Below are 14,214 nucleotides of genomic sequence, written 5' to 3' on the forward strand. Positions count from 1 at the left end.
TTCTCAAACAAAGCAATGACTGTGAGGGTGGAGCAGGACCAGGCAATGTTTCCTCCTGTTATACATGGAGTCCCTAAACATTCGAGCCCACCTGAGGGCAATTAACAACAACAACACTATGTCTATTGAATTGGGTTGGATTTGCAATGAGTTGGGTTGAATTAAAGTGTTCTAACTTGAGAAGCCAACTTTCTCAATTCTCATGTACCTTGGGAATCCTTGTACTATACAATATGGCCCCAGGAACTGGCTCTATATTGATATAATTATCCTTCCAGACACTTTCCATCTCTAAGCGTCGCCAGAGCAAGCAAGCCATTCTTTCCAAAAGCCTCGCAGGCGAAAGTACGAAGGTGTAAAATATCCACACCTGGATGAGCAAACAGAGCGCCATGTTGGAACAACCCAATTAATGGGGATACCAAGCCCTTGGCCTTGTTTCCTTGGTACCATATGCTATGCAAATAACACCCGAATCCCTACTGTAAACAGGGCTCACCATACCCCAATCTAGAGATGGCAGACTGGGTTGGTGAGAAAAAATGAATGGCTGAGGTGGAACAGAATTAAAATTCAATTTATCATGAACCTGGCACTTAATGAAGGGTGTTTAATTTCATTAATACAGTGTAGGGAGTCCTTCCCATTCGCAGGGATTTATATGAGGGTGAGATGAATAATTATTAAATCACCAGGGAGGCAGGATGGCGGAGATTGAAAATGCCAGGAACACGTGGTTTGGCAAGAGTGTGGGCAGCAGGCATTTTCATCTACTGTTGCAAGGAGTATGGATTAGGCCAATATTCTGGAAAGTTGTTAGTATTTATCAAAATGGAAAAAAAAAAAAAAAGATGTCATTGATTCCTTGACTCAGGTATTCTAGTATTAAGACCTTTTCCTATAAATGTACACAATGAAGATGATCAATTTACAATGACACAGTTGGAAACAAGCTAAATATACAATAGAGGATTGGTTAAATGATCAATCTCGCCACACAGTTGTGTACTCTGGCATTTGGAAAGTACAAGAAAGCTAAATATGCCCTGATAAGGAATCAATTATATGGTTTTCTTCCAGTGGAAAAAAGACCAGGTGCTAAACCGAGCTGTTGTTGTTGTTACGTACCATCGAGTTGGACCTGACTCATAGTGACCCCTCCTTGGGTTTCCAAGGTAGTATCACTACAGAAGTAGATTGCCCCGTCTTCCTTCCAAGGAGTGGCTGGTGGGTTTGAACCACCAGCCCTCTGGTTAGCAGTCAAGTGCTTTAGGCACTATGCTGCCAGAGCTCCCCTAAACTGAGCTACGAGTACCATAATTTTGCAAATAATGGACCATAGTAAATAATGCATATAGAGAGCACAGGGGGAGTTGTGAGGTTTGCAAAAATCGTATAATGCATGCTTTATTTACAGAAAAATACAGTATGTGATACATTTAATGGTGAAAACAGGGATATGTATGTATGTGCTTGGGGTATCTCTAGAAGGCTACACAAATCTATACACACTTAAAACAATGGTCCCCTCTAGAGAGAACTGAAGGAGCATTGGGAGTGCAGCGGTTAAAGCATTTGGCTGCTAACCAAAAGGTCAGTGGTTCAAACCCACCAGCTGCTCCACAGAAGAAAGATGAGGCAGTCTGCTTCCATAAAGATTTACAGCCTTGGAAAACGAATGGGAGTCACTATTGGTCAGAATCAATGTGGTGCAGTGAGTTTGCTTTGAGAGAGAACTTGGTGAAGGGGTCAGGCAAATATTTAATTTTCACTATATCTGTTCCTGCAAAGATTATACCCTATGGGGCAGTGCTACACCGTCACATGGGGTCACTCTGAGTCAAACATTGACCTGGCGGCACCTACCAGGTTCTGATTTGGAGCTGTGGGGTGGCACTCATACAAGCTCATGGGTGATGCTGATGCTACAGTCACCTGGCCACACTTTCTAAAGTGATGAGTGAGCTGAGCCCCGAGGGACCAGGCACGACCTCCCCTCTGAGCAGGCCCACTCATGGCTCCAGGCACGACCTCCCCTCTGAGCGGGACCCCTCATGGCTCCAGGCACGACCTCCCCTCTGAGCGGGCCCACTCATGGCTCCATCTGCAGGAAGAGCCATTCTCTTGCAGGTGTTTGCATTCTGGACAATTCGTATACATTTTGTTTTGTGATATTTATTGCCATCCACACAATGTAAGAGCACTTTCTCTATTCCCTTCCTGTTTTTACACCATTTCCCTTTGTCTTTGCCTATCCCTTCCTGCCTTCTGAGCTTGACCCTGGGCAAATATTTCCCTTTTCATCTTGTACCGTTGATTGTTCCAAGAAGTATGTACCTCACTGGTGTTTTTGTTCACCTTAAAGGCTTGTCTATTTTTTGATTGTAAGTTGAGCTGAGATAGGCAGAAGATGGCAGGACCCAAAGGGTTAAATAAAAACACAAGTTGCAAAGCCTAACTGCTGTAGCTAAAAGCCAAACCATGTCCTGAGACATAGGGCGCAGAAGTAACTAGCAGCCTCCCCCAGCTCTGTGCTTCAAGATTTTCACAGGTGTTCATGGGCAATCTAATTTCCAGCTCTCCAGGCGTGAGCAGTACAGCCCTCCCTAAGACGACAGAGTCCCTCACTGGGAATCGAACCAGCACTCCAAAGGACAGTGCATACGTGACATCCCATAATGAGTCATGTCAAGTATCCCAGAAGCCTTTGCAATTTGTGTCAAGTATCCCAGTAACATTTATAACATCTGAGCATGCATCTGATTCCTGTAACCCAACCCAGAACTTCCCATTCCCCAGAAACACCTACTTTTCCCTAGAAGCTTAATGAATAAAACATTCACCTAAAACCTTTATAAACCTTTCTTGACCCTGTGTTTGGGGGGAGAGAGGTTAGTGTCGCCCAGAGCCCTCTCCGTCTCCTCTGGCCAGACTCTCTTCCTATAATAAAAATCTTTGCTTGCATGAAATTCTCTTTGTCTCTTGGTCATTCTTGGTCCGTGGAAGGCAAGGACCCTCCTTTGGTGGGTCGGGTCTCTCCCTGAGGCCCAAAACTACAACAGAGTCACGAGGGTGAGTTCAGTTGCAGGTTTGAAGGGTGTCTAAAGACCATAGTCCTTAGACCATAGTCCTTTACATAAAAATGCAGTATATGTTTAATTGTGAAAACCTGAGACCATAGTCTCAGGGGTTCCCCCAGTCTCTACCCAGCCAGAAAGCCTGGTCTTTTTTATGATACTGAGTTTTCTGCCCCATTTTTCTCCCACTCTCTCCGGGAAACTTCTATTGTGATTCCTTCCAGGGCAGGCAGCAGTGGTAGCCAGGCATTGGTGATCTACTTCTCAAAGGAGGCAGTGAGAACCCTGTGGGTCGCAGAGGTCTGACCCACAGCTGGTCATAGGGCTGGCACAGGACTGGGCAGTGTTTGGTGCTGCTATGGATGGTGTCACCATGCATTGGGGGCTGGCTCCATGGCAGCTAACAGCAACAGCAGAGCAAATGGATAACTGAATGAATGCAAGCGTTTAGGTGTGTGGACCTCTGCGGAGAAGACCCCCGTGGCCAGTGGAAGGGTAAACTGTCAGCTGAGCCCAAGGCTGAAAGTCCGCATGGCAGGCTGCTGAGCCAGGACTCCGACATTCACTTTCTGGGGCTGCCTCTGGGATAGAGTGTGTGTGGTAATCACTCAGGATTCATGGCCAACGTGTGAACAAGGAAACAGCAGACAGTGCATCCCTGAGAGGCTAGTTTCATATTTTAATGTTATGTATTTTTAAAATACATCTCCAGGATACATGAGTCAGTTTCTCTCCACTCTGAACATGTTCTTTGAGACCTGAGGGGTTTGACTTTTTCTGGAACAGTCACCTCTGTGGGAAAAGTCTCCCTAATTTTTTCAACAAATATTTACTAGGCAGTATTATTAAGAATGTTGTTTGACAAAAGTTAGGAAGCAGAGAAGATGTCTTGTACACTCAGGGGGGTGGAAAGGGCAGGGAGCAGAGCATTTGTCTTGGCAGGATATTTTGTGCAAGGGAATTAGTTCTGGGAGAAAGGACTAAAAGTGAAGCCAAGGACTTAATCTTGTAGAAAGTGAGGAGCCATTAGAGATTACTAAAGGGGGTTACACGCAGTCAGAAGAAATATCAACAGAGAATCCTATCTAATTCTGGTATGCCCCACAGGGCGTGAGATGCACAAAGCTTCATACTAGTTTAACCAGAACCCACAGTAAAAAATGCATTCTATGCAGAAATCCAGTCGACAAACACACCACCACACACAGTGGAACGTTAACATAAGTAAAGCAAGACCAACATGCCACCTTTAGCTTCCCTCACACTCAAATCCACTCCCCTCTGCCCTGTTGATTCTATTTCATGCTGAGTTTTACTCACTAAACTAATTTTTCTACCTACAGCAGAGAAAATTTAAAGAATTTTGTTTGAGACATCACAACAGAGCCAACCTCTCTTTAAGGAATACTTTCGTCCCCTCAGGTCTCTCTGTTCATTCTAGGCAACTGTGCTTGTTTTTCTATAGACAGTAAATTGCGGAAGATGCCGGGGTTCTCCTTCTGCATTGGCTGCTAGGAAGCCCAGAACCCAGCTGTGTCGCCTGCCTCTAGCGGTTTCTGTCTTGTCTAGGAAAGCGGTTCTTACCTCCACTTGTTTTTCTTTTTTACTACTTACATTGCCTTTTTCTTAAACTTATTTATCTTGCATTGTGTGAACTCCTTGAAGACATTTTGAAACAAGGTAAGTGTATTCCTTTCCTGTGGCTGCTGTAACAAAAAGTACCTCAAACTGGGTGGCTTAAAACAACAGAAGTTTATTCTCTCACAGTTCTGGAGGAAAGACATCTGAAATCAATGTGCCAGCAGGGGGCTTCCTTTTGAGGGAGGCCTTATGAATGCCTCTCTCCCAGCTCCTGGTGCCAGTGGAAATCCTTGGCATTCCTGGGCTTGGAGCAATGTAACTCCAATCCCTGACTCTGTCTTCACCTGTTGTTGTTGTTATGTGCCGTCAAGTAGGACCCAACTCATAGTGACCCCTCCTTGGGTTTTTGAGGCAGTATGGCTATGGCAGTAGATTGCCCAACCCTTCTTCCGAGAAGTGGCTGGTGGGTTTGAACCGCCAGCCTTCTGGTTAGCAGTTAAGTGCTTTAGGCACTATGCTACCAGAGCTCTCTGTCGTCACCAAGTCTTCCCTTTTTCTGTCTCTTGTAAGGACTCCCATTATTGATTGAAGGTTCACCCTCATCCAGGATGATCTCATCTCAAAATTCTTACCTTAATGACACTTGGAAAGGCCCTTATTCCAAATAAGCTCATACTCTGAGGTTCTTGGTGGACATATCTTTTTTTTGGGGAGGGCACCATTCAACGCACTCCCTGTTGTTGTTAGATGTCATCAAGTCCATCCCAGCTCATGTGGAGCTCACATGAGCAGAGTACACCTGTGCCCCATAGATTTTCAAGGGTGTGAGCTTTTGGAAGCAGATCACCAGGCCTGTCTTCCAAGGTACCGCTCTGAGGCATAGGTTTAAACCACTAACTTTCTGGCTAGCAGTTACATGCTTAACCATTTGTGGCACCCAGGGCCCTTCAACTCACTACCAAAAAGCCAGCAAACCCACTGCTGCCAAGTCAATTCTCATTCACAGCAACCCTATAGGACAGGGTAGAACTGGCCCATAGGGTTTCTAATGTTATAATCTTTGTGGAAGCAGACTGCTACATCTTTCTCCCATGGAGCAGCTGGTGGGTTCAAACTGCCCACCTTTCAGTTAGCAGTCAAACACTTAACCACCATACCATTGGGGCTCCTTTTAACCCATTACAGCAGAAAAAAACAAACCAAATCCACTGCTGTTGACTCTGACTCATGGTGACCCTATAGGACAAGGTAGAACTGCCCCATAGCATTTCCAAGGCTGTAAATCTTTGCAGAAGCAGATTGCCTCTTCTTTCTCATATGGAACAACTGGTGGGTTTGAACTGCCGACCTTTTGGTTTGCAGATGAATGCTTTAACCACTGCACCACAAGAGCTCCTTCATTACAGCAGGGAATAAATACAATAAGCACATAAGTCAATAGAGACACTAACAATAAAGTGGTGCGTTCCAGGCACAGGTGGTACTCGGGTGACTCTCATGACTGCTGCCCCCCAAGAACCCTGGCAGTATGACCCATCTTGCTTTCTGAGCAGGAACATGCCGTAGGCACAGGGCTTTGCTATTCCTCCACTCCATTCCAAGGGCTGTCATGTTCAAATTGCCAGGGGAGAGGGTTCTTTGTGCCATCTATTTCTAACCTGCTTGTTCTATAGCTGTGGACTACAGCCCAGAGAGGGTGATCAAGGCTGCACAGCAAACCCAGAGAGTATAGGTCTCCAAATCTTCAGCCTGGATCTCTGCCTCCTTTTCTTATCACCAGACAAGGTAGAGAGACCTGATCCATTGACCAAAAGCACCAAAAGTTAGCATCCAAAAGGCTGGGGTAAAGTAAGCTGCAAAGTGTAAGAGTTTCATGTGATGAGGGTCCATAGGGCATGGGCTCCATGACCAAAAGTAAGGGGACACATCTGAGAAATGGGGGTGTGGGCATCTACTGGAGCTGTCAGGAGGCAGTTGTAAGTGGAACACTTGGGGAGACCAAGGCCTCATTCCAGAGTGGAGAGCAGCAATGCCTTTGATATTTCAGCAAGCTTACCTATATCACCTCATTTAACCCTCCCAATGTTTTTAGATGCTCCTGTGATCACCTCTGCTTCATGGGTAAGGAGGTGCAGCTTAAGTGGCTAAGTCATTTGAACAGGTTGAGTGGCCAGTTCCATGTGGGACTGGGGTTTGGTTCCAGTTCTTGATCCAGCTCTGTCCCTGCCTAGATTTTTGACCTTGAGTCAGGTCCCCATCAGGACCTCAGTTTCACCATCTGCAAATGAGATGTTTGGACGGGATGACCCAGAATCTTCCAATTCTAAATGAGCTCCCATAATGGGGGAGGGCAGCTGCAAAAACGGCAAGGAGGCCACATGTTCTGACCTCCTCTAATCTCACAAGAGGAAGACAGCAGTAACCCAAGGCCTATTACTGCAAGGCCAAACATGCTGCCTCCCTCCAGCCCTTTCACCAACCGTTCCTCCCAAAGCACCCACCACCTCTCCTGGGTTCGATAATTCACTGCAGTGGCCACACAGAACTCACAGATTACAGGGTTTATTAGGGAAGCACCAGTCTACAACTCAAGTTCAGGAAGAACGCTCAGTCTCTCTCCCAGCCCACCGTCCCTCAGCCAAGAGTCTCTCACAGTCTCTTTCCGGGGTGCGTGTCTCTTGCGTCTCTTTCCCAGCAACGTGTGTCTCAGGAGCCCGTGTCTCTTTCAGCAGCAAGTCTTCCTCGACCAGCAGTCAGAGAGAGTTTCGCCTCCAGGAGGTCTCCTTTAGAGCCCGCAGCGTGGTCAAATTAGCCAATTATGGCATCAGAACTCTAAGCACCTGAGAGAGAGTGGGCACCTCCCAGAACATTGTTTTGTGCCACTCCCAACAGAAATACTCCAGGTGGACACCTTCAGCAATCAGGAGCTCCTCAGTTGCTCATAGCAAATCCCACCTTGGAGTTTACAAAGACTTATGGGTAGAAAAGCCACAGAAAGTAATTTACTATACCACAGCAGCTGACCATCACTGGATGTTACGGATTCATGGACTGGGAAGCCTCCTCTGAAGGTGGACAAGGAGGACTGGCTGAGCTAGATTTGGGATGGGGGTCAGGGAAGGCAAGGTGCCCTGGGCGGCCAAGGGCTATGGGCCAAAGCAAGCAGATGGAGGGAAGAAAAGGCACAATGGCCAGAGGAGCAGTGTCCTGGACGTTTTCCCAAGGAACCTCCATGCCACATGGAGTCACAGAGCAGTGAGGGCATACACTCCACGAGGATGGGGGTGGTTTCTACATGCTCCCCACTGCCTAGCTTAGAGCCTGGCATGTACAGGATTCTAAACAATACCTGCTGACCCACTGTCTGGACAAGCCATACAGCTCTGGCTTGTCAGCAAGTGGCATTTTGGGCCTTAGATGACGCATCTGTAAGTGGGTACCTCAGAGCCATCTCATGGGGCTGTTTAAGCCCCACATGCAGAATTTGGTGGCTGAGAGTTTAAGTTATGAAGATGGATAACATGAATTCAAATTCTAGCTCTTGCACTAGTTAGTTTCCTTATATGTAAAAACCAAACCACAACCAAGCTCACTGCCATCAAGTCAGATCTGACTCATAGCGGCCCCTCCTCAGGTTTCCGAGGCAATGTCACTACAGAAGTAGATTGCCCAACTGTGGTGGTGAAGTTTGTATGTCAGCTTGGCTAGGCCTGGTTGAGTGGCTGGGCAGCTGGATGTAGCATTCTGCATGATGAAGCTGGTAATCAACTCCATGGTGGAATCTACTGTGAGCAGCTGAGTAGCTGCCTTTGGGTATGTGGGCTGCCTCCTGTATATAACAAACAGCTTTGGGGACAGTCTCTAGCTTATAGCACGCTTAGACCCTGCATGCAGCTGTGTCATTCATTGTTAAGCAGCCTGCCATGCTCTGTTGACCTTGGGACTTATAATGGACTTGAATTCATGGCCTGCTGTGTGGTTTGGTAACATCGGGACTGTGCCATTTTATTTATCAACCTTGCACTTGTCAGCCTCAGCAGCCAGCAGCAGCCTGAGTAAAGAGATGCCTCTAGCTTTAGTGGGCCAGGAGCAGGAGGCAGAGTTGAAGCCCAAGGTTGAGGGGCTTTCACCCAGCCCTTAGAGCCTGGCACTTTGGACTCAGACTTCTAGCCTCCCAAACTGTAAGAGAATAAACTCCTGTTTGTTAAGGCCATCCCATTTGTGGTATATTCCTGTCAGAGTGGCACTAGGTAACCAGAACACCAACCTTCCTTCCAAGGAGTGGCTGTGGATTTGAACCACCAACCTTCTGGTTAGCAGTCAAATGCCATGACTCCAGTGGGTCGCTGGGAAGATAAAAGGAGACCATGAGTATAATACGCTTAGCACAGTGCTGGGCACATAGTAAGTGCTCAGTAAACGGTAATTCCATCTGCTTTTTCATTTCCTTGCGAAGACATGGGGTATGGGAGAAGGAAGAGCTTTGGAGCAGAGGGAGTTTGGTTCTCCTGTACCCCCAGGACCCCTGCAGACTCAGGATTCCCTGTTTGCAGCTAGTAACTATCATGTCTGATCTGGGAGGCTGGGCAACACCCTTTCAATAAAAACTGAAAAAGGAAAGTTTTTTTCTTAGACGGGCTCGCTTGCTGAAGAACCCTCAGAAATCCATTAACTCCAGTATTACTGAACATCTGAATGCAATTTGCAAGCTATAATAACATCTCTCTAGTTAGCAAATGTTTATGCCTCTCTATAATTTTCTTTTCCATATGAAAATAGACCTGTCATACTAATGTGGTCGACCAGCTGCCTCTATAATATCGTTAATAAGCAGGAAGGACCATGGGTACTGGAGTCTGACAAGCTCAGTATGCGTTTTTGTTCTGGGCAGGCTCAGGGAAGGCTGGCTTTGCAGCTCAGGAGAGGGCTTTGCTGACCATGTGTCAGTTCATGGTAGAAAAGATGGGGCTTGTGAAGAAAGGAATTAGGGGAGAGGCACCAGGCTCCTTTGAATGGAATCCTTAAGTGAGGCAGACTGGGTCAGCTGCTAGTAAAACTCACCCAGAGACACCTCAGAAGACAGGGCTGGAGATTTCCTTCCAAAAGGTCACAGCCTTGAGAACTCTATGGAGCAGTTCTACCCTGTACATATGGGGTTGTCAGGAGTCAGAATCAACTCGTGGCAACCAACAACACAACGTGGCTAGTGCCTGAATGATCTGTTGAGCGCCTATCAGACAGGCGGAGCATGAAAGAGAAGACGCAACAGCCCTAGTTAGCAATCTTCTGGACATTTTTTCCCCAAGGTCTTCCATGTCACGAGAAGTCCCTCACACTCAGTGTTCGGAGTCCCCACAACAAGCAGTAAGGAAGGGATTATGATTCAGCCCACTTTACAGATTGGAAAGTTGAGGTTCAGGGTGATTATCTGACATGCCCAAGACCCCACAGATGGATGCTGGCTTCAGAGAGAGGAGCTCTGCCTGATTCCACGGTCTTTGTCCTTTCCACTCCACTGTGTGACATGCTGCTGATCTTTCTTAACCACTGACTGTGCAGGGAGTTGGAGAGCGGCCAGGAAAATGGTGTCCTTGAAGCCATGATGAAAAATGATGACTTTTCACAGTCCAGCAGGCTGGGATTCTAATTAAATTACCAGCTTCCTTGGCCCAAGACTGGTCCAGAGAATATTAGCTTGATAAGGGTCCCTTGTTGCTGAAGGGTCAATTTTTAGGCTTGGTTTCTGTTATATGTTTCTGAATCAGCTCCAATGGTCTGATTTGCTGTCAGGAACCTCTTAATAAATGATCCAGTTTACTCAATTGCCCATAAGCTTGCCAGGTTCAGAATAAGGGAGAAATTACAAAAGGGAGCCCTATGTCATATAAAGTAAAAGTTGAGTTCCTTAGAGTGACTTTCATGGATACAGGCTGTCGACAGCAAGAAGGATGAAGCCAAGGGAAGATGAGAGAGAGAGAGAGAGAGAGAGAGAGAGAAGGGCAGTTATGACATTAAGCTAGTTAGAGGTTTCTTTTCAAATTTGCTGCTGAAAATCTAGATGACTGTGTCATGGAAGTCCAAGGAGTGCTCTTATAGCAGAAGTGAGATGTTGTGAGTGGGAGAAGCATTTCATCATTCATGAAGATGAAGAGCAGTCCTACATTTGTCTGTCCTTACTCTGGCCCTGAGGCCATTGGTGGTTTAGTTGGAATTCTCACCTTCCATATGGGAAACCTGGTTCCATCCCCAGACAATGCACTGAGCCACCAACTGTCTGTCAGCACAAGCTTGTGGGCTGCTGTGATGCTGAACAGGTTTCATCAGAGCTTCCAGACTAAAAGTAGGAAGAAAAGCCAGATGATCAGCTTCTGAAAACCAGCCAGTGAAAACCTCATGGATTACAATATGCTGACATGCAATTGATCACGGGGCTGGTGCAGGACCAGGCAGTGTTTCTTTCCATTGTGGGTGGGGCCTCCATGAGTCGGGGGCCTCACCTGAAGATGGCCAACAGCAACAACCCCAGCACTAGGCATATCAACCAAGCTGAAGTTCTCAGAATTAAGCAGACACATGACAAAAGCTTCAGGTCAGTACACACTAAGCAGAGACATCAAAGACCTATACAGAGAAAAGTATAAAACACTACTATGAAGAGCTAAAGAGACCTACATAAATGGAGGAACATACCATGTCCATGGATAAGAAGACTGAATAGCATGAAAATGCCAATACTACACAAAGCAATCTATAGATATATGGCAATCCCAATGCAGATTCCATCATCATTCTTTAAGGAGATGGAAAAACTAATCACTAATTTTATGTGGAAAGGAAAGGGACTTCAGGTAAGCAAAGCACTATTGAAGAGGAAGAACAAAGTAAGAGGTCTCACACTCCCTGATCTCAAAACCTACTGTATAGCCACAGCAGTCAAAACATACTCCACAAAGACAACGTTCTACATCCTACTTTGATGAGTAGTGACTGGGATCTTAAAAGCTTGTGGGCGGCCATCTAAAGTACAACTACTGGTCTCTCCTTGTCTGGAGCAAAGAAGAGTGAAGGAAATAAAAAAACTAATGGAAACAATTAATCCAAGGGGCTAGTGGAGCTTTGGTAGCATAGTGCCTAAGGCACTTGACTGCTAACCAGAAGGCTGGTGGTTCAAACCCACCAGCCACTCCTTGGAAGGAAGGTTGGGCAATCCTACTTCTGTAGTGATACTGCCTCGGAAACCCAAGGAGGGGTCGCTATGAGTCGGGGCCGACTCAACGGCAAATAACAACAACAAGTGGACCATCTATGATTCTGAGACCAGAAGAACTAGATGGTGCCCAGCTACTACTGCCAACCACTCTGAAAGGAATAATAGGAGATCCTGGATAGAGTGGGGAAAAAAAATATGGAACAAAACTCTAAATCATAAAAATTACTGGTCTGATACAGACTGGTGGAACCCCCAAGACTATGGTGCTTAGACATCCTTAGAGCCTGGAACTGAACTTATGCCTGTGGCTCACCTTTCAACCTATAGGCCTATAAGGTGAACAGTAACACCAGGCAGCACATACCCCTTAGAACAACCAACGAGACACAATCAGAAGGGCAGCATGGGCCCAGACATAGAGCTCAGAAGTCAGGAAGAGAGAGGGAAGAAGGCTGAAGGGACATGGTAAGCCCAGCAGGAAGTGGGAAGCCTGCTGTTAACATTGTGGGAATTGCAATCAACGAAAAGAAACAAAATGTGTATGAACTGTTTAGTGGAAAACCAATTTGCTCTGTAAACTTTCACCCAAATCAAAATAAAAAGTAAAAAAAAAAAAAGGAACAATGAGATAACTTTTCTCAAAGAATTGAGTCTTCCCCCCATCCCAAACCCACATATTGAAAAATTACAAAAAAGTGTAGCTTTGGAGTTAGGTGGGTGAGGGCTAAAGACCAACTCACTAGCTGTGTAGTGTCAGGCAATTGATTGATTTCTATTTTCTCCTGTACAAACTGCATATATGTTTGGGGAGGTTTGGAGACTCGCATGAGTTCAAGTGAACAATGTATGGGGCACGGCATTTAACACCCAACAGGAGCCCACAAACACTGACAGTTGTCAAGGGGGTGCAGGGTCTCTGGTTTGTATTTTATAATGAGGACGTGGGACCAGGAGTTTTCTGAAAGCCCTGCTGCTTCAAAAAGCCCACTCTTGTCAAGTCGATTCTGATTTGTAGGGTCCCTATGGGGCAGAGGAGAACTGTCCCATAGGGTTTTCCAGGCTGTAATCTTTACAGCAGATCTCCGGGTCTTTCCGCCTGCAGAGCAGCTGGTGGATACAAACCACTGACCTATCAGTTAGCAACTGAGCACTGCAATCACTGCACCACCAGGGATCCTTGCCTGCAGCTTCAGTCTCCACAACTTGCAGGACTCCAAAGCCTTCCAGCCCAGGAACTTCATGAAGTATCGGTAAGAAGTTGGGATGCCCATTTCCTTCTGCTCCTTCATCCCACCACCCCTGAGCATTTTCCCATCAGCATCTTCCAGGCTGGGGTCCAGAATGCAAACACCTGCAAGAGAATGGCTCTTCCTGGCAGATGGAGTGATGAATAGGCCCTCTCAGAGGGGAGGTCATGCCTGGTCCTTCAGGGCTCAGCTCACTCATCACTTTTGAAAGTGTGGCCAGGTGACTGTAGCATCAGCATTACCTGTGAGCTTGTATGAGTGACACCCCGCAGCTCCAAATCAGAATCTGGTAGGTGCTGCTGGGTCAGTGTTTGACTCATAGTGATCCCGTGTGACAGAGTAGAGGTGCCTCGTAGGGTTTCCTAGGCTGTCATCTTTATGGGAGAAGACTGGCAGATCTTTATCCCATGCAGGTGCTGGGTGGGTTTGAACTGCCAACCTTTTGGTTAGCAGCTGAGTGCTTAACCACTGTGCCACCAGGGGTACCCCTCAAATCCAAATCTCCATGCTACAAGGTCCCTGCTGGTTCACACACATTACAGTTGGGGAAACACCACTTCAAGCCCCAGACAAGGTCATGTTCCTTACAACCCCCTCTCATGGAGCCCGCATGTCTCCTCTGTAGCATCCATCACTGTGGTAGTCAATGAACAACTTGAACTTTTTGGCTTGATGTCTTTCTCTGCCAGACTGTTGACTCTCCAAAGACAAGGTGGATGCTTCTCTTGTTTACCTCTACATGCCCAAGTCATAGACTAGGTCCCAGCACACTAACTCCATTCCAGTTGCCACCAAGTCTACTCTGACTCCTGGCGACCCCAGCTGTGTCAGGATAGAACTGGGTTCTATCCATAGGGCCTTCAATGGCTGATTTTTCAGAAATAGATTGTCAGGTCTTTCTTGCAAGGAGCTTCTGGGTGGACTCGAAACAGCAACCTTTTGGTTAGCAGCCAAGCGCGTTATATGTTTGTACAATGCGGGGTCTCCTAAAACAAAAAGTAGTCACTTGGAATGGTGGAATGGAAGAATCAATGAGTGAGTGAATGTTGGAGGTTGAGTTTCTTGAAGCCGTTAAGACCTTCACAACCCAGTTCTACTG

The sequence above is a fragment of the Orycteropus afer genome, unplaced genomic scaffold (genome assembly GCF_000298275.1).
Source record: "Orycteropus afer afer isolate SDZICR_OR568_19922 unplaced genomic scaffold, OryAfe1.0 scaffold00061, whole genome shotgun sequence".
Taxonomy (NCBI): domain Eukaryota; kingdom Metazoa; phylum Chordata; class Mammalia; order Tubulidentata; family Orycteropodidae; genus Orycteropus; species Orycteropus afer.